At 41.2% G+C, this 18,740-nt stretch overlaps 1 protein-coding gene across 1 annotated transcript in view; it reads left to right on the top strand.

The window, feature by feature from the left end:
* Positions 1 to 18,740, top strand: part of tox (thymocyte selection-associated high mobility group box) — a 250,318-nt gene that overhangs the window by 128,326 nt on the left and 103,252 nt on the right. The window lies entirely within an intron of this gene.

The following is an 18,740-nucleotide window of genomic DNA, read 5'->3' on the forward strand; positions in this document are numbered from 1 at the left end:
CCATAGCTACCCTATTATTCTTACAGATAGCTGAGATCTCCTTACAAATGTGTTTCTCAATTTCCCTCTGACTATTAGGGGGTCTATAATACAATCCCAATAAGGTGATCATCCCTTTCTTATTTCTCAGTTCCACCCAAATAACTTCCCCGGATGTATTTCCGGGAATATCCTTATTCGTATGCGTACTTGAGCTTTTATATCATCTGCCTGATGGGCGAGGGTGGAAAAGAGTCTAACCGAGATGGGAGGGGTCTTTGATTACATTTGATCACCTTGATTACTGCCTGACCTGCTGTGCTTTTCCAGCACCACTCTAATTGAGGCAGCGGGAAGTGTAGACAGAGTCAATGGATGGAAGATTGGTTTGTGTAATGGACCGGGCTGTTCATGAGGTGAAGAATAATTCCAGCTGAAGAAGTCCTCCACCCCTGTTTGATCCGATCATTCCAAAATGCCAACCTGACATTTTTTACCATTATAGCATGTTGTCGTTTGTTCATTTTTTTTGTGACCTAGTCCCAAACTACTTCCTCGGTAATTGTACATATTTATTCACCATGTACTCTAAAAAATATAATTTCCTATAAATCTATTTTTGTTACGGTAAGAATATTTGCTATCAAATATTTTGTTGAGTTTTATAATGCTATAATTGGTTGACAGTAAGTTTTACTGCGTGTGTATCTGCTTTAGCAAAAAGCATAAAGTATAATTGGTTTTTATAGATCACAATTTAATTGGTCACAATTGTAATTGGCTAGTCATTTAATCATGTGATTAAGTAGTGTTGTAAAATGATGCTGGCCTCTTTACTGTTCTGAATATTACAATAATGTGTGAATTATGGTGAGGAGGACTCTTTTCAACAAATTTGAGGACCAAGGGTTTCTAGCCTCCAGGTGATAAAATGAGGGAGACGTTCTCTCCTTCACTGAATGAAACTTTTCTGGTTATTTTTGGGATCACTCAGAAAGTGATCGACATGGGATTTGCATGTGTGATTGAGACGTGGATCTTAAATTTTCCTTCACAATGGTGAACCTGTTCGCTGTTCTGTCCTCTGAGAAATAGTGCGAATTTTGTTTCAAAATCATGCTAGGAACCCGGATTGTGTCCCGTCGAGACCAGCCTTAATTGAAGTGTTTGGTCAGAGTGTGAGAGAAACACTGAAACCTCTGTTTCCTTCTTCACTCTCTGTAATCAGTGTGTGTTTGAAAAGGAAAATGTATATGTTTGTTAACTCCTGCGTGGATAATTTGAATAACCAGTAGCAAGCTTTTTGTGTGTTTAAATAAAGAAGATTGCTTTGTATATGCTTACACCGAAAATCTAACACTACATCATTCACTCACCAACTCAAGCACACTCAAGGCAAATACAATTCTAGAGTACAATACACTGTTACAAATTATAGACAAAAGGAACTGTTCATATTAATGTAATTTGCTTGTCCTGGTAAACAAATATTGGAGGCCTGGTAAGGAAGGAGTTTTCACTCCTGAACTGTAGTACGTGGCCACAGGGAAGTATGTGGCCATAATCATTGCTGGATTCTCTCAGTATACTTTCTGCAGATACAAACTTACTTTTAGCCATCATATATTTCCTGGGAATGATATAAATCATTCCTCATCTTTCATTCCCCAGGTCAGGGGCCTGCAAACTTAATGGAAAGTATAGCCAATTTTATGAAGCATGGCCAAGTTCCATTTATAAAAACTATAATACTGTTACTTGAGAGCCAATAATAACATAAAACAAGACAAATACACACATAGATTTACTGACAAACATGAAAAGAGCATGATCAACATTTTAAATAGTTGACTATAAGTTGTTAAATGAATGATGCTTTACAATGAGACAACCCAATGACTTAACATCGACTACTTCCTTGAAGAAAATAAATCTCTTACTTTAATGTGATTTCTGGGGGTTGGGGGAGGGGGATGTTGATCAATTACCTGGACAATGTGCTGTCATTTTCATTTCAAAGCAGGGCTGTAAACTCTCATCATTCAATCAATTTCTCAATTTTTATGAGACTCATAGTTAAAAACAATTGCTCATGCTGGAACTAATCTGTAATCTCAAGCAGCTAGCTAGTGGCATCTGTGGCCAATTTCACTTCTGTTCCTCCTAATCTTTAAAAGCATGTCTTTCTTTTTGAAGAAAAATCATTTCAGTTTTGTTTTAAAACCCACTGCATGACTCGGGGATTTGATAAAGCTCCCTTTTACACATGGACCCTTCCCTGTGAATAGCTTCCCTTCTTTCACAATTTCTTCAGCAGTCACAAAGCCAGCCGTTGTTTTAAATAATTTATGCTGCATTTACATTGCGCCATTTTTCTGCCTCGTTCTTCAGCTCTTGCACCCTTTCTTTCAAGTCTCTCTGGTTAGATCACCTTTGATGGATGTGCTGTGGTTTTTGAGAGATACATCTCAAGGTTTGATTTTGAGGTATTGACGAGTTTGTTTCTATAAATGAGTCATGGAGGAGGATCGTTGAACTTGGGATTTATGCAAATAAATCATTCCATTCATCTTGAAATTCCTTAGGTTTCTCTTCATTTCTTATCTTCTTTGTAGCTGTTTCCAAAGCAGCCATAAAACAAGGACGAGAGAATGCTTCTTCTATCTGGCTTTAAACTAAACATGGGGGGGGACAGAGAAACAATCCAGTTGCATGGAAAATTAGACTATCAGAGTTAAAGGAGAAGGCAGGATTGTAGATTAGTGTTGGGGCTGGCTGTTCACAGAAAATAATCAGATGGGACAGAGTGCGTGAATATCATTTGCATCAAGCAAGCGTTTGCGAGGAGGGAAAGTTGCTAATGGAACAAACTTAAAGGCTTTGTATCTGAATGCAAGAATCTTTCAGAATAAAATTAATACAATAAAATTAAACACACAAATATAGTTATTGAATCACACAGCATGGTAATAGTTCTTTGAGTCTAGCTCCTCCATCCCTACATCCCAATCTGACCTAGTCCCATTTGCCAGCAATTGGCCCATATTGCTCTAAACTCTTCCTGTTCGTATACCAAAAGGTATATGTCCATATACCTTTTAAATGCTGTAATTGAACCAGCCTCCACCACTTCCTCTGGCAGCTCAATCCATACATGCACCACACTCTGTGAAAAAATTGCCCCTTAAATCCCTTTTAAATTTTTCCGCTCTCACTTTAAACCCATGACCTCTAGTGTGGGATTCCCACACCCTGGGAAAAACATTGGGTCTGATTGGGTGGCAATTACATCGAATGATACAGCACAGTACAGGCCCTTTGGCCCTCGATGTTGGGCTGACCTTTTATCCTCCACTAAGATCAGACTAACCTACATACCCTTCATTGTACTATCGCCCATGTGCCTATCTGAGAGTCGCTTAAATGTCCCTAATGTATCTGACTCTACTCCCACTGCTGGCAGTGCATTCCACACACCCACCACTCTCTGTGTAAAGAACCTATCTCTGACATCTCCCCTAAACCTTCCTCCAATCACCTTAAAATTATACCCCCACATGATAGCCATTTCCGCCCTGGGGAAAGGTCTCTGGCTATCCACTCTATCTATGCCTCTCATCATCTTGTACATCTCTATCAAGTCACCTCTCATCCTTCTTCACTCCAATGAGGAAATCCCTAGCTTCCTAAATCTTTCTTTATAAGACATGCCCTCCAGTCCAGGCAGCATCCTGGTAAATCTCCTCTGCACCCTCTCTAATGCTTCCACATTCTTCCTATAATGAGGTGACCAGAACTGAACAAAATATTTCAAGTGTGGTCTAACCAGGGCTCTACAGAGCTGCAGCATAACCTCAGGGCTCTTAAACTCAATACCCCTGCTAATGAAACCCAACACAACATACACCTTCTTAACAACCCTATCACCTTGAATGCCACTTTGAGGGATTTATGGATGTGGACCCCAAGATCTCTCTGTTTCTCCACACTGCGAAGAATCCTGCCTTTAACCCTGTAACCTGCATTCAAGTTCAACCTTTCAAAATGAATCACTTCATACTTTTCCAAGTTGAACTCCATCTGCCTCTTCTCAGCCCATCTTGGAGAAAGTGAGGACTGAAGATGCTGGAGATCAGAGTCAAGAGTGTGGTGCTGGAAAAGCACAGCACAGCTTATGCCCAAACATTGATTCTCCTGCTCCTTGGATGCTGCCTGACCTACTGTGCTTTTCCAGCTCTGCATCTTATCATTGTCCTGTTGCAACTGACAAAAGTCCTCCGTACTTTCCACAACTCCGCTAAACTTTGTGTCATCGGCAAACTTACTAACCCACCCTTCCACTTGCTCATCCAAGTAATTTATAAAAATCACATACAGCAGAGGTCCCAGAACAGATCCCTACGGAACACCACTGGTCACCGAGGTCTAGGCTGAATACTTTCCATCTACTACTACCCTCTGTCTTCTATAGGTCAGCCAATTCTGTACCCAGACAGACAGGTTTCCCTGTATCCCATGCATCCTTACTTTCTGAATGAGCCTACAATGGGGAATCTTATCAAACACCTTGCTAAAATCCATATACACTGCATCCACTCCTCTACCTTCATCAATGTGTTTTGTCACATCCTCAAAGAATTCAGTCAGGCTTATGAGGCATGTCCTGCCCCTCACAAAGCCAAGCTGACTATCTCTAATCAAGCTACGCTTTTCCAAATCATCATAAATTCTGTCTCTGAGAATCCTCTCCAATAATTTGCCTACCACTGATATAAGACTGACTGTTCTCTAATTTCCAGGGTTATCCCTATTCCCTTTCTTGAACAAGGGAATAACATTTGCCACCCTCCAATCATCTGGTGGACAGTGAGGATGCAAAGTTCATCGCCAAAGGTACAGCAATCTCTTCCCTCGCTCCCTGTAATAACCTAGGGCATATCCCCGTCTGGCCCAGGGGATTTATCTATGTGGTGGTGGGATCTCACTGGAAGGAGGCCAGGAAAGGCAGCTGATGACCTTCTGGATGTGGATACTGGTGGGATGGTCGGTAAGGACAAGGGGAACCCTACTGCTGTTGCAGGAGGGGAGGGAGGGTGAGGGTAGAAGTGCGGTAGATGGGGGTCAGACCTGGTTAAGGGCCCTGTCACCAACAGTCCTGGGGAATCCTCAGTTGAGGCAGAAGGTGGAAATTTCAGAGGCTCCCTTGTCAAAATTGGCATCATCAGAAGTGGGAGATGGATGAGCTGGGAGATGGATGAACTGGGAGAATGCAATGGAGTCTTTCCAGGAAGCAGGGTGCAAGGATGCATAGTCCAGGCAGCTGTGGGAGTTGGTTAGTTTGTAATGGGTATTAGCGGCCAGTCTATCCCCAGAAATGGAAGCAGAGATGTCAAGGAAAGGAAGGGAGGAGTCAGCGATAGACCAGGTGAAAGTGAGAGCAGGATGGAAATTGCAAGCGAAATTGATGAACTTTTCCAATTCCAGAGGAGAGAGGGAAGCAAAAAGCACAAAATGTATCTGTGTATTACAGTTTCATTGCTCCTAATTATATTTGGATAGCCATTTAAACTTAATTTGTTGTTATAATACAATCCTGGCTTGATATCACTGTTGATGACCACTTCCATCACTTTGCTAATGATTGAGAGTGGAGCAGTTGTCTATGTTGGAGCTGCCCTTCTTTGTTGTGTAGATGGAGTGATTTGGTTTTACTCAAAGAGTTTGGCGAAGGGTGCAGCTGTTTCTGAAGCACAAATCTTGAGAACAATTACTGAAATGTTGTTTGGGTCCCACAGCCTTTGCAGCCTCAGGGCATTCAGGTATTTCGTGGTATTACATAAAACAAACAAAGATCAGTACAGCTCAGGAACACGCCGTTCAGCCCACCAAGCCTGATCCATCACATGATGCCTTTCTAAACTACACGGCCCAAGGCCCTCTATTCTCACCTATTCATGTGTCTGTCAAGATGCCTCTTAAATGTTGCTATTGTATTCACATCCACCACCTCCTCTGGGAGCGCACTCCAGGCATTTACCACCTTCTGTGTAAAACACCTGCCTCTCACATCTCCTTTAAGAGTCCGACTGTTCATTCTATCCCAGTGCCTCTTGTAATTTTGTAAAGTGAATTGAATTGGTTGAAGACCGACATCAATGATGCTGAGACCATCGGAGGCAACTAACATGGTTCATCCACTTGGCATCTCTGGCTAAAGATAGATGCAGTTGCTTCAGCCTTGTCTTTTGCATTGATGTGCTGGGCTTCCCCACTGCTGAGGATCGGAATATTTGTGGAATAATATCAAATGTTAGTAGCCAGTTGATGTTACATTTACAACCGTGTCACAGACTCATCTTGTCTCTCTGGGTTGTTTCCATGACAAAGATAGTTTTTTGCACGGCTCGGTCAGTTGTATGTCTCACAGCCACCCCACTCCCCTCACCCGGCCCTATTAGTTGTCTGTGGTCTGGCTCCTACCTGTCAATCTGTCTGGTTGAAGTGACCATGCCAAGTGTTATATTTGTTTCCTTTCAATGTAATTCGTTCACTTGCCAAACGGGTAAACCTTCAGAAAGGTCTGTGCATTTGGTTCGATAGTGAATCAGATGTATATCAAGGTAGACAACAATCAAGATGATGGGTTTAGATAACAATAACTAAGAAAACTGTGAAATTGGTTTACTAACTCAGTTTCACTGTCAGCATAATTTCATAGAGTCATAGATGTACAGCACGGAAACAGACCCTTCAATTCAACTCACCCATGCCAACCAGATACCCTAAATTAATCTCGTCTCATTTGCCAGCATTTGCCCATGCCCCTCTAAGAGAGAAAATGAGGTCTGCAGATGCTGGAGATCAGAGATGGAAATGTGTTGCTGGAGAAGCGTAGCAGGTCAGGCAGCATCTAGGGAACAGGAGAATCGACGTTTCGGGCATTAGCCTGAAGAAGGGCTAATGCCCGAAACGTCGATTCTCCTGTTCCCTAGATGCTGCCTGACCTGCTGCGCTTCTCCAGCAACACATTTCCATCCATGCCCCTCTAAACCCATCATATTCATACCCACCCAGATATACTTTAAATGTTGCAACTGTACCAGCCTCCACCACTTCGTCTGGCAGCTCATTCCATACACGTACCACCCTCTGCGTGAAGAAGTTGCCCCATAGGTCCCTTTTAAATCTTTCCCCTCTCACCCTAAACCTATGCCCCCTAGTTTTACATTCCCCTACACTAGGGAAAAGACTTTGTCTATTTACCCCATCCATGCCCCTCATGACATTTTCTGTTGTATATTTCTCCAAATTTGTATGATGTACCAGGCTATTGGCAGAAAACCCGTGCCTGTAGAGAAACATTTGTTTCCCAGAATTGTTAACACTGAACAAATCATAGGTGTGAAAGGTTTTAATTAATCACATATCCAAGGCAGAATGTGCATGTATTTTCCCCATTACTACCTGAATTTTGTAACACGGACCCTAGAGCCAGCGATTATTAGCAAACTACCTTCAGTACAAGAAGTGAAAACATTCCATGGGAAGGCTTACGTCATGTTCTGATCCAATTAATGTTCACCTCGTTGGTCACACTCACATCCCAAGAAGAGAAAAAATAGGATCTCCACCATTTTCAAATCTTATAAATTGAACAATGTTTAACATGTCAGTAACAGACTAAATAGTAAAAACATACTGTAAAACAGAAAATGAAAAATAACTAAGTCTTTCAGCATTTTAACAACTGTTGTTAATTAACTCACTATCATTCAATTCAAATGAGCAAACAAAGGGTACTTCTAATCATGTGTGTGGTGCTTATTTCAGTGCTTTCTGATAATCAAGGAAAGCACAGCTGGTTTTTTGATAATGCCGCCTTCAGCCAGCCTAAAAATCAGCCAAAAATTTGAACCAGTTTCACTAGTCCTAATGTCCAGTACCTAACCTCTCAAAATAATGTGCCTTTGTGATCAGAAAGTACATACTCATATTCCCATTACAATTTGGTTTAATTTTATTATTCGTGTTTTCTGTTTCTTGAAAGGGAACATGACATTAACTATTACTGGTGTGCTATTGCAGAGATGCCAGACCAGCTAGGCAGTATACCTTTAAATCAGGTGCATGATATCATGATATGTAACACTCTAGTCTTCAGTCATGTTCTCAGTACAATAGACTCAGTGTAGTGTGTTCAGTCAGCCACTCAGTTCTGTGTGTAATGTACAGTAACATTGGAAAGCACCAAATCCTGACTATAATATTACAGCAATATAAATCATTAGCATTGTTAATAAACTTCACAACATCTATCTGAACACAGACCCTGATGTGGAGGTGCTAGTGTTGGACTGGTGTGGACAAAGTTAGGTGATGAAGGGAGGGCAGTCCAAAAGCTTGTGATTTCAAATAAACCTGTTGGACTATAACCTGGTGTTGTGTAACTTTTGACTTTGCCAACAAGAACTCGATCTTTGTCGTGTATGTTACCTGAGTTAACATGTAGGAAAGCACTTCGGCCATAGTGTACTAGCAATGGTGTTTGACTTAGAAATATACCCCACTCTCCCTACATCATGGCAGAGTCAAGTCCAAGGTTTGTGTAAAGGTTTGTAACTTGGATATCGGTTGCCGTGGCTGTTGGTATGTTTGCCAAGCTGGGACGTTGGTTGCAGACATTTCGTCCCCTTTCTAGGTGTCAGCCTCAGTGCTGTGGAGCCGTCCGTGAAGTGCTGCTGTATTTTGTGGGTGGGAATTTATTTTGTTTCATTCCCCTTGCTTCCAGTTGCTGTTCCAGTTGTTCTCTGCAGTGGCCGGAATATTGGGTCCAGGTCTATAAGTTTATTGATGGAGTCTGGATGAGAGCCAGGCTTCTCGGAATTCTCTGGCTGTCCTCTGTTGGCTTGACCGAACTGCAGTGTCAAGTCCTCCAATAAATCGAATGATGGCCATAAAGATGTGGGGGAAAATTCTCAGATTTTGGAAGATCAATTTAAAGTTGAAGTTGAGTTCACAATATTTGGGTTCAAAGCAAGTAGACACTCCCTCGTGGCCAGGAGTATTTTTCCACAGTAGTTCAGGGAGTAAGTTAGCCCAAAAGAGAAGTGTAGTTTATGCAGGTTACAGATGAGGAGCATTTGATGAGAAATCATCAGGCTGTTAGAAGCTGAAAACATCTCAACTCAGTTTGATGAGCGTAGGGGTAAGAAAATTCCACAGTTCAGAATCTGAGAAGAATCTGTTCAGTCAAATTGAAAGATCTGATATCGAGGGCAAGCTTTCTGTATTTGAATCGTTGTGATGAGATTGTTTCAGGGAATAGGTTGAAACTTTGTTTTGCTGAGGTTGAAGAGGCTTATAACTTTTTGATATCTGGATAGTTTGATTTTTGTTTTCATCATTTGTGTAATAAACTGTGTACTGTTGTTAAAGAAACCCCTCAGTTTTGTGTAACTATGTTTCAGTGAATGACCGTCACATTAACTAAAATCAAACAAAACCACGACCTATCCAGCTAGACTTCATTCTGACAGCTGTCTAGTGATATCTGCAACTGGGAGCGTAACACGTAGGAACCTACAGTGTTGCATTGCAGCATATCAAGGACATTTCTAAAATTTCATTTCTGGCACGCAATGAAATATGAAGGTATCTGCAACAATACAGCTTGCAGATCCCAGTCCATAATGCTGTAAGATATTGGAGCACATGCAGGCCATTCAGCCCATTGCTGTTAGTGAGAGATCACATCGTCAATTTGACTTATCACATGAAAATAGTCAGAAAAGCTGAGGTTTTCAACTCTATCCAAGCCGAATTGTGTGGAGCTGGAAAAGCTCAGCCAGACAGGCAGCATCCAAGGAGCAGTAGAGTCGATGTTTCGGGCATGAGCCCTTCATCAGGAATCCTGCATCACTTTTCCACACACACACACACACACACACTTTTCCAACACCCCACCCGTTGACTCTGATCTCTAGCATGTGCAATCCTCACTTTCCCCAACTCTATCCAAACGTACATAATAAAAGAGCAGCCTACACTATTATACCTCACTGGGCCAGTGTGATGGAACTCACTCTCCAGCGTTCCTGGATTGATAATTTGTTTAAAAAGCATGCAGAAATCCCAGTTTACCTGTTTTATTAAACCCAGGTTGACACAAAGCATGAGACAGATTTCTGTACTTAATAAAGGGGGCTATTTATCACAAACAAATATACTTACAGATATACATTAACATTTGATTAGAAATCTGCAGATTATTAGAAGCTGAAAATGTCTGAACCCCCCATTATGAATCACAGAAAGAGGCCATTCGGCCCATAGCATATGCACCAACTCACCAAAAAGCATCCCACCCAGATCCAGCCTCCTCACCATATCCCTGTAACCCCGAATTTCCCTTGGCCAATCTGCCTAGCCGGCACAACTTCCATAATTCCAATAATTAAAACTCTTATAAACCCCTTATAAATCTGATCCCCTTATTAAACCACACCATGTACACACACACAGTCACACACATACTCACACTCGTGCATGTGCACACACTGTCTCACACAGACACATACTCATACACACTCAATCATGCACATAGTTACACATACTCTCAAACGCACTAACATACATGTTCACATTAACACACACGCACACACACGCACGTGCACACACACACATGCACACACACGCGCACACGCGTACACACACATGCACACGCGCACACACACACACGCACGTGCGCACACACACATGCACACACACACACACACACACACACGCGCGCGTGCGCACACACACACACACACGCGCGCGCACACACAAATCAAGGATGTTATGGTTGGAGGAAATAGGTGGCAAGACAGTTTTATGGTCCCTGTCCACAGAGTTCACTGAGATGATTATCTTGGTTTGTCAGAGTTTGCTGTTTGTCAATCTCTGACTTACCCAAGTACTTTCACTTGCTTGTAGAAGGTACAGAGTAACTGGCTCACAACTTATAAAATCCCTTCACATAGTGGTTGAAATTGGTGAGGGAATATAAATTGGCTTTTTTCTCGTTATAGTGTCTTTTTTATTGCAGAATCAAGGACACCACCTTCCCTCCCAGAAATCCTGAGGTGGTTTGTTTTCGTGTTCATACCCATAAACTGTTCAGCTCGCTGGGAGCCAATCACAAAATTGGCAGGTAGAAGGCTTTGTTATTGATAATGGCTCACCCCATCACACCCCAATCAGCTGCTTGTTGGCAGCTCCAACCTCCTTCATAAACTGCCTGTGCACAGTGTACCTCCACACTGCTTGAACAAGTCACAACACTAACAGCACGTACAGTAAATGCTGGTGGATTACATTTAAAAAGCGCAGCAATCTCGCCACAAAATTTGGTTTGTGAACATTTTGGTTCACAATCAAAAAATGAAGAAAAATAAAATAGATGTGGTCTTTACATATGTGTTAAATGCAAAGATTGACACTGTTGCAAGTGCAAATATCATCGCTTTATGCATCTGATAAGTGAAGTACTCAGGAAACTTGCACAGTGTGTTGCAGTCAACACATGGTAAGCTACAACTGGTCTAACATCCCTTGCATTACCTGCTTTCAGTCACAGTATAGTCCTTGGTATGGAAACTTGAGACCTTCTATATTGTTGATACAGCAGGAGCAGGTATTATTAGCTTACCAGCATGCAGAGATCTACATATTACCATGGCCCATAGTGCGACAAACCAGCTTTGTAACACCAATGATTCCAAGCTACAATATCAAATCTATCCATCAAAAATTGAGAAAATCTTTCCTTCCACCCACGATTCCTTCTGATCTGTGGTACATAAGTGTCACTGACATTTTCCAACAACATGATTACATTCTGCTGACTGACTTTTTTTAATTTCAAAAATATACTTTTTTCTTAAAACGTCTATATATACATGGTCACTAAAGCAGTTCAGTTTGCACAGTCTTTGCAAATGGAGAAACAAATTAACATTGGAGTTTGACTCTCCCGACTATTCCAACAAACAAGCCCAAGGCACATTTTACTCATTTGAGGTACTATTTACATATGTTTGAGGCATGGGAGGGTCCAATAACTGAATGGACCTGCGTTGTACTTTGGCTGAAAGACCTCAGACAGTGGTCTTTCCCCACCACGCCTTGGCAGCAGCTGCCCCAAGCCTTAGTACATACCTCAGCACGGAGTCCTGGACCTTGGAATGTGCCAGTCTGCAACACTCAGTCAAAGTCAACTCTTTACTTTGGTGGACCAACAGGTTTCAGACAGGTCAAAGAGCGTCTTTCCCCGAATTAATGGTTTTCCAGACACAGTCAATGTTTGTCTTAGTGTGCTTCCCGGGGACCAGACCGTAGAGCGCAGAGTCCCACATCATGGAGCTGCTCAGGATGAACCACAACAAAAATCACTGCATCTTTCTCCAGACTTCCTTTGCAAAGCCACATTCCAGAAGGAGGTGTGTTCTCTACCCCCCAGAGCCACTTCGAGGGTAGTGTGCAATGGCACACAGAGACCGGGTGTACATGAGGAATCTGATGGAAGTGCCCTTCTCATCACCAGGCAAGCTCTGTCTTGGTACTTTCAGAACGTGATGAAATATTGTGCCCATTGGCTTTGAGAGTCTGCTCAAGTAACAGCCCAAGAGGATCCACCCTCTCCTTTTCCCGCAGGGTCTTGAGGACACAATGTGCTGACCACTTCCTGATGGACTTATGGTCAAAATGTGTTTTCCTTTGTAAATCTCTCCATGAAGGACAGCGATACAGAACAGTCCAATTACTTGGAGCATTCTGCAACAGTGAGTCCACTCCCATACTTTGCAACACCAGGGACAGGTAGAATGACAGTACGTAGTGAAACTTGGTGTTTGTGTACCAAGGATCTACACACAGATTAATGCAGGTGACCATCAGAATAAGGGTGACATTGATTATGTTCTCCTTCCCCCCTTATCAGGAACTTTGTACATGGTGTCCCTGCAGACACAGTCTATCTTAGACCTCCAGGTGAGGTGGAAGATGGCTTGAGTGCCACACTTGTGTGTTGCATACTCCTCAACAAATGCTGTCTGACAACAATCTATATTGTACTAGTACACCTTTTCAGGAAATGTGCAGGAGTTGGAGTATTTAACATATTACCTCTTCCCCTTCATTACCTTCAGTCGAATTGTCTCACAGCACACACCATTCACACAGTAAAATCCATTTTAGTTAAGTGGCTTGCCAAGCTTCAGAGAAAGCTATATCCTGCTCCTCCAGGCAACCATTCACCCTCACTGGCAGCTCTGGTGTTTAGGAGACAGATCCACACATTTCTCCCTCCCACACTCTCAACACCCATCACTTGTGCCTGATACATTGTTGGAACGACTGACAAAAGGGGTACAAGGAGCATTATCAACAAGCAGTTATTCTAATCTGAACCAGGACAAAGCATAAGAATTAGAGATTTTGATCTGAACACATAGGTTGATACAATATTATTATGTCCAGCCCAGGTCATGTGGACTTGTAATGAGTAATGATCCAGTCCTACCTATCACTAACCACCTGTCACACAGGCTGATGACACAGATACCAAAGATAACATGCCTGACAACAAGCACACACTAGACGTGATATAGGTCCCTCCATGACAACAGATAGCTCACTGAATAGCGAAGCTATAGTAACAGTCTAAGGACTAGATCTGGTTGTGTCATACATCAACCAATGTATTACCAAGAAAATGGCAAACAGAGTTTAATATAGATAAGGGTGAGGTCTTGCATTTTGGAAAGTCAAATCAAGGTAGGTTTCATGGTGAATGGTAGGGCCTTAAGGAGTGTAGTGGAACAGAGGGATCTTGGCGTTCAGGTGCATGGCTCTCTGAAAGTGGAGTCCCAGGAAGTCAGGGCAGTGAAGGCAGCTTTTGGCACACTGGCCTTCATCAGTCAGGGCACTGTGTAGAGAAGTTGGGAAGTTATGTTGCAGTTGTACAGGATGCTGGTGAGGCCTCACTTGGAGTATTGTGTTCAAATTTGGTCACCTTGCTGTAGGAAGGATGTTATTAAAGTGGAAAGAGTGCAGAAGAAATTTACAAGGATGTTGCCAGGATTCAATAGTCTGAGCTATAGGGAGAGGTTGGATAAGATAGAGGGTAGGAGACTTGGGGGGATCTATAGAAGCATATAAGGTCATGAGAAGCTTGAAAGGGTGAAAGCACCCAGTCTTTTTTCCCAGGGTCGGAGTATCAAGGACTAAAGGGCAACAGTTCAAGGTTAGAGGGGAAAGAATAAAAGGAAAACTGAGGGCAACTTTTTTACACAGAGCGTGGTAAGCATATGGAATGAGCTGCCAGCGGAAGTTGTTGAGAAGGGTACATCAATAACATTTAAAAGGCATTTAGACAAACACACGGATAGGAAAGGTTTAGAAGGATATGGTTCAACTGCAGGGAAATGGGGTTAGCATGTATGGACCAGTTTGGGCCAAAGGGCCTGTCTCTGTGTGGGCAATTTAGCATGGCCAATTCACCTGGCCTGTGGAAGGAAACTGGAGCATTTAAGTAAAACACAGACAGACAGTCACCCAAGGCATGATTGAACCCAGGTCCCTGGCACTGAGCCACCTTGTGCTGTTACAACAATGCAAATAGTCAGTGTTATTAAGAAACTTGAAGACATCTGTCTCAACAAGAACCCAATCTTGTGAACCCATTATCTATATTCTGGAAGCTAAAACTAGGGCAACACTCAGACTGTATCATATGTGTTCAGCCCAAGAAACCATGTCTTGGTGTCCCATTAGTTACAGTTTAGATCGATTTTCATCGTCTACAGGTGAATCTGAATGTACATTGAAAGCAGTTTCAGTCAATTCCCTGAGTTATAGAGAACAAATTACGAACACCTTATCTCAATTTGCAGAGAACCAACCAATTAAATCTGTTTGACCTGATGATCTTCCACCTTAGAGTTGACAAGTTTGGATTAATCAAGTTAGCATGATGCAGAGTAATGTCTCAACAAAACTGCACTAGTTATAGAAACAAATCCAAAATTTAGCAAAGTGACTACTGTGCAGTGTCCCAGAGGTCTTCATTACAAGAACAAAAACTGTTCAGGTTGTCTTAAATATTTTAGTGAAAATCAAACTATTTTCTTCAGGAATTTAAACGTAACCAGTGCAAAGAGGGAATCTAAGATGTACTTCAGTGGCTAATCCTTGCCTTCCCCCCCCCACCCCCCACCCCATACCATCATCAAAATCAGTTTATATTCCACTTAAATGTACTCATTTTCTAATTTTTCACTTTAATTTTGCTTTTGGCTTTGATAAAATAAATGTAAAATAAATTGCAGAATTATTTATTTTCTATAAATGGAGAATGTCAAAATCCCATTCATTGTAATTTTATTGTATATACAGTGTGAAAATGTCACAATCAATACTGATAGTTTCAGCTATGACTACAAATTGATTTTATTACAGGTTCATATTTCAGGCTACAAATTATAAATCATTTCACAGAATACTGCTGTTATGTCATTTTATGTTAAGGCATTTTTACAATGCTCCAGAGCACAACAAGTATTTGAAACTGTATTCAATTTTCAAGATCCAAATACACACTAATGAGGCAGCTGTCATGTTAAATGTTGTGTATCATTTAAATCACGGTGTCTTGAGAACTGCACTGTTGTGTAACCTGTTTGTTTCATATTTTATAAGGATGTCTTTTGAAATATATTTTGATAAAGCTTTCCTTCCTAAATGTGTATTTTTAAGTAAATGGCTCAAATTGATTTTAAAATTATATTTCAGTTTAATTTAAATCTTTAACATTTATGTATGTGTGTCTGCTGTATCTCCCATTTTGTATATTTACCTTCGGGTTAGATGCCTGTGTTTGCTTTAGCATGTGACCATGAAATACCATGTGAAATGTATTAGATTATATGCTATAGATATGGCAGCTTGGACCCTCTTGTGGTACAGTGCTAGTGTCCTTACCCCTGGACTAGGAGGTCCAGGTTCAAGTCCCACCTGCTCCAGAGGAGTGTAATAGCATCTCTGAGCAGGTTAATTAGAAAATATCAAAGCTTATGTATATCTCCCTTTAATACCCAACCTGATATTCTAATTCTCCTCTCTCATGTTTGCCAGCATTATTTGAAACAATTCATACTCATAAACCTGGTCTGCTCAAATATATGACATGGCCTTCTGTTTTTAATATTTGTTTAACATAGTATTTTATTTAATCCTTAAAGTTGAGGTTCAGATATACCATTTAAATATTCTTTCATTGGATGTCTATCACAGGATTATTCTATGTGCTCTATTTTATTCCTTTTTGTAGAAGCTTGCTGCTGTAATGTAATTCTGCAAATCACTGTAATTACCTAACCAATAAATGATGTATATCAGACTTTAGTCAGGCACCTCAGTGATAATGCTTCAAAAATGATAGCAACGATTAAAGCATCAGATAAAATAGATCAAATACCTGATGTAATGCAACTGATCTTAACGCAGAATGGACATTCTGCAGGCAGTAGGTGGGAAGAACGACAAATCCTCTGAATTTGTAGCATGATTTGTAAGTTTAACTCAGTGCCTCAGCTGTATAAAATTCCTGATTTGAACATGTCGGCTGCTACTTTCAATCTATTTAAAGAAACTTGAAAAGGGAAGTTGTATTTTTTAGCGTCAGGTTCTTTGCAACTGTATAGATTCTCAAAGTTTGTGAGAAGATTTGTAGATTGTGTGTAGATTCTGTAGGCAGGAATGAATCAGGCAGCCACTCCTACATTTTCTCCTGACTCACTGAAGGATGTGGTGGAGAAGGTAAGGATCAGGAGGAAGACACAGTTCTGAAGAGGCTGCAGGAGCATTAGCAAATCAGTTGTGCAGCAAGCCTGGACAGAAGGCCAGTTGCAGCAGCATCATGACTTGATGCTGGGTTCAGTGTAATCTTATAGGCTACAGCTCTTCATCTGTCCTCCCTTTCAGCAGCACCTCACAACATTCATTTCACTCCCACGTGAGCACTCTGAGCAGTTGACAGCTCCAATACACCCTTCAATATCACATCATTGAGACCCATTGACCATTATTCTGCTTCATTCAAACACACTCTTCCACCATCATACTCTGCACTAACTCTTCCATTATAATACCACTTGTTCAAAAAACTCCTCCTCAAATATTCTTGAATTCAAGTTAAGTCTGGAAGGCTGTAAAATATCCAACCAGCAGCTGATGATCTTCTTCCTTATACTTACTTTGAAGTTCATTTGAAAGGTTAGGAGGCCATAAACTCAGAGGTCAAATAAGAGCGGGGCATAGAATTAAAATGGCAAACCCACCAACACACTAAAACAGCAGCTAATGAACTTGAAAGACCCCGTACAGACAACAAGCAAAACTAGTGTCATTTACAAAATACCGTGCAAGAACTGTAACAAACACTACATTAGACAAACAGGCAGAAGACTAGCCACCAGGATACATGAACACCAACTAGCCACAAAACGACATGACCCTCTCTCACTAGCATCCTTTCATACAGATGAGGAAGGACACCACTTCAACTGGGACAACACATCCATCCTAGGACAAGCCAAACAAAGACACCCTGACAAAATTCCAGCAATAGCAATGAGCCATTGTGCTCCTAAAGTCTTTCTTTATCTTTTTTTTTCCTTTTTACATACATTATAAAAGCTTTTATGTTTAAATGTAGAGAGAAAGTAGAGTTAACATTTCAGGTCTGGTGACTCTTCTTAAGTTCTAAAGGAGGGTCACTGGATCCCAAATGCTAGCTCTGCTTTCTCTGCACATATGCTCTGAGGTTTCTCTCGCAATGTCTGGTTTTGTTTCTAATTTCTAGCATCCACAGTTCTTTGGGTTTTTAAAAAAATGTTTATATGTTTCACTTTCTTCAGTTTCAGAGTGACTCAGTGGTTAGCACTGCTACCTCACAGCACTAGGGGCCAGAGTTCAATTCCAGCCTCAGGTGCTTGGCTGTGTGGAGTTTGCACATTCTCTGTGGGTTTCCTCCCAAAGATGTGCAGGTTTGACCATGGGAAATGTAGGGATTGGGTGGGAGGGTCAGTGTGGGCTGAATGGACCTGCTTCCATGCTGTAAAGATTCTAAGATTCTTGGTCCTTCTTTGATGAATTCTGAAATGTTCCCAATCTTCATAGTTATTACTTTTTTGATGACTTTGAACTCATGCAATCTTTAATGTCTTTTGTTAGCCATGGTTGACTCGCTTTCCTGTTGTGTTTTGGTCCGTCAAGCGAATATAAATTTTTGAAATAATTATTCTTTAAATGCTAGCCATTGCCTGGCTTAGTGTAGTTCCCCAATCTACCCAAATAATCTCCCCTTCATACTTTTGCAGTTTCCTTTGGTTAGATTGAAGAACAGCATCATTTTCACACCTCATTGCAAACTCCATCATGTTATGGTGACTCATTAACAAAGGCTCCTTTATAGTGAAATTCTGAAAGCGTTCTTACACTTACATTATACTAGATTTAAAATTACCTGTTCTCTAGTTGGTTCCACAACAGTATGTTCTGGAAAACCATGCTGTATACATTCCTGGAAATTGTCCGTAACAGCATTAGAGCAAATTAGGGTTACCCAATCCAAATTTAAATTCAAATCTCCCATGATGATGGTATTGTCCTTGTTACATACACCTCTAATTTCTAGATTTAAAATGCCCTACATTTCTACT

The sequence above is a fragment of the Chiloscyllium plagiosum genome, chromosome 4 (genome assembly GCF_004010195.1).
Source record: "Chiloscyllium plagiosum isolate BGI_BamShark_2017 chromosome 4, ASM401019v2, whole genome shotgun sequence".
Lineage (NCBI taxonomy): Eukaryota > Metazoa > Chordata > Chondrichthyes > Orectolobiformes > Hemiscylliidae > Chiloscyllium > Chiloscyllium plagiosum.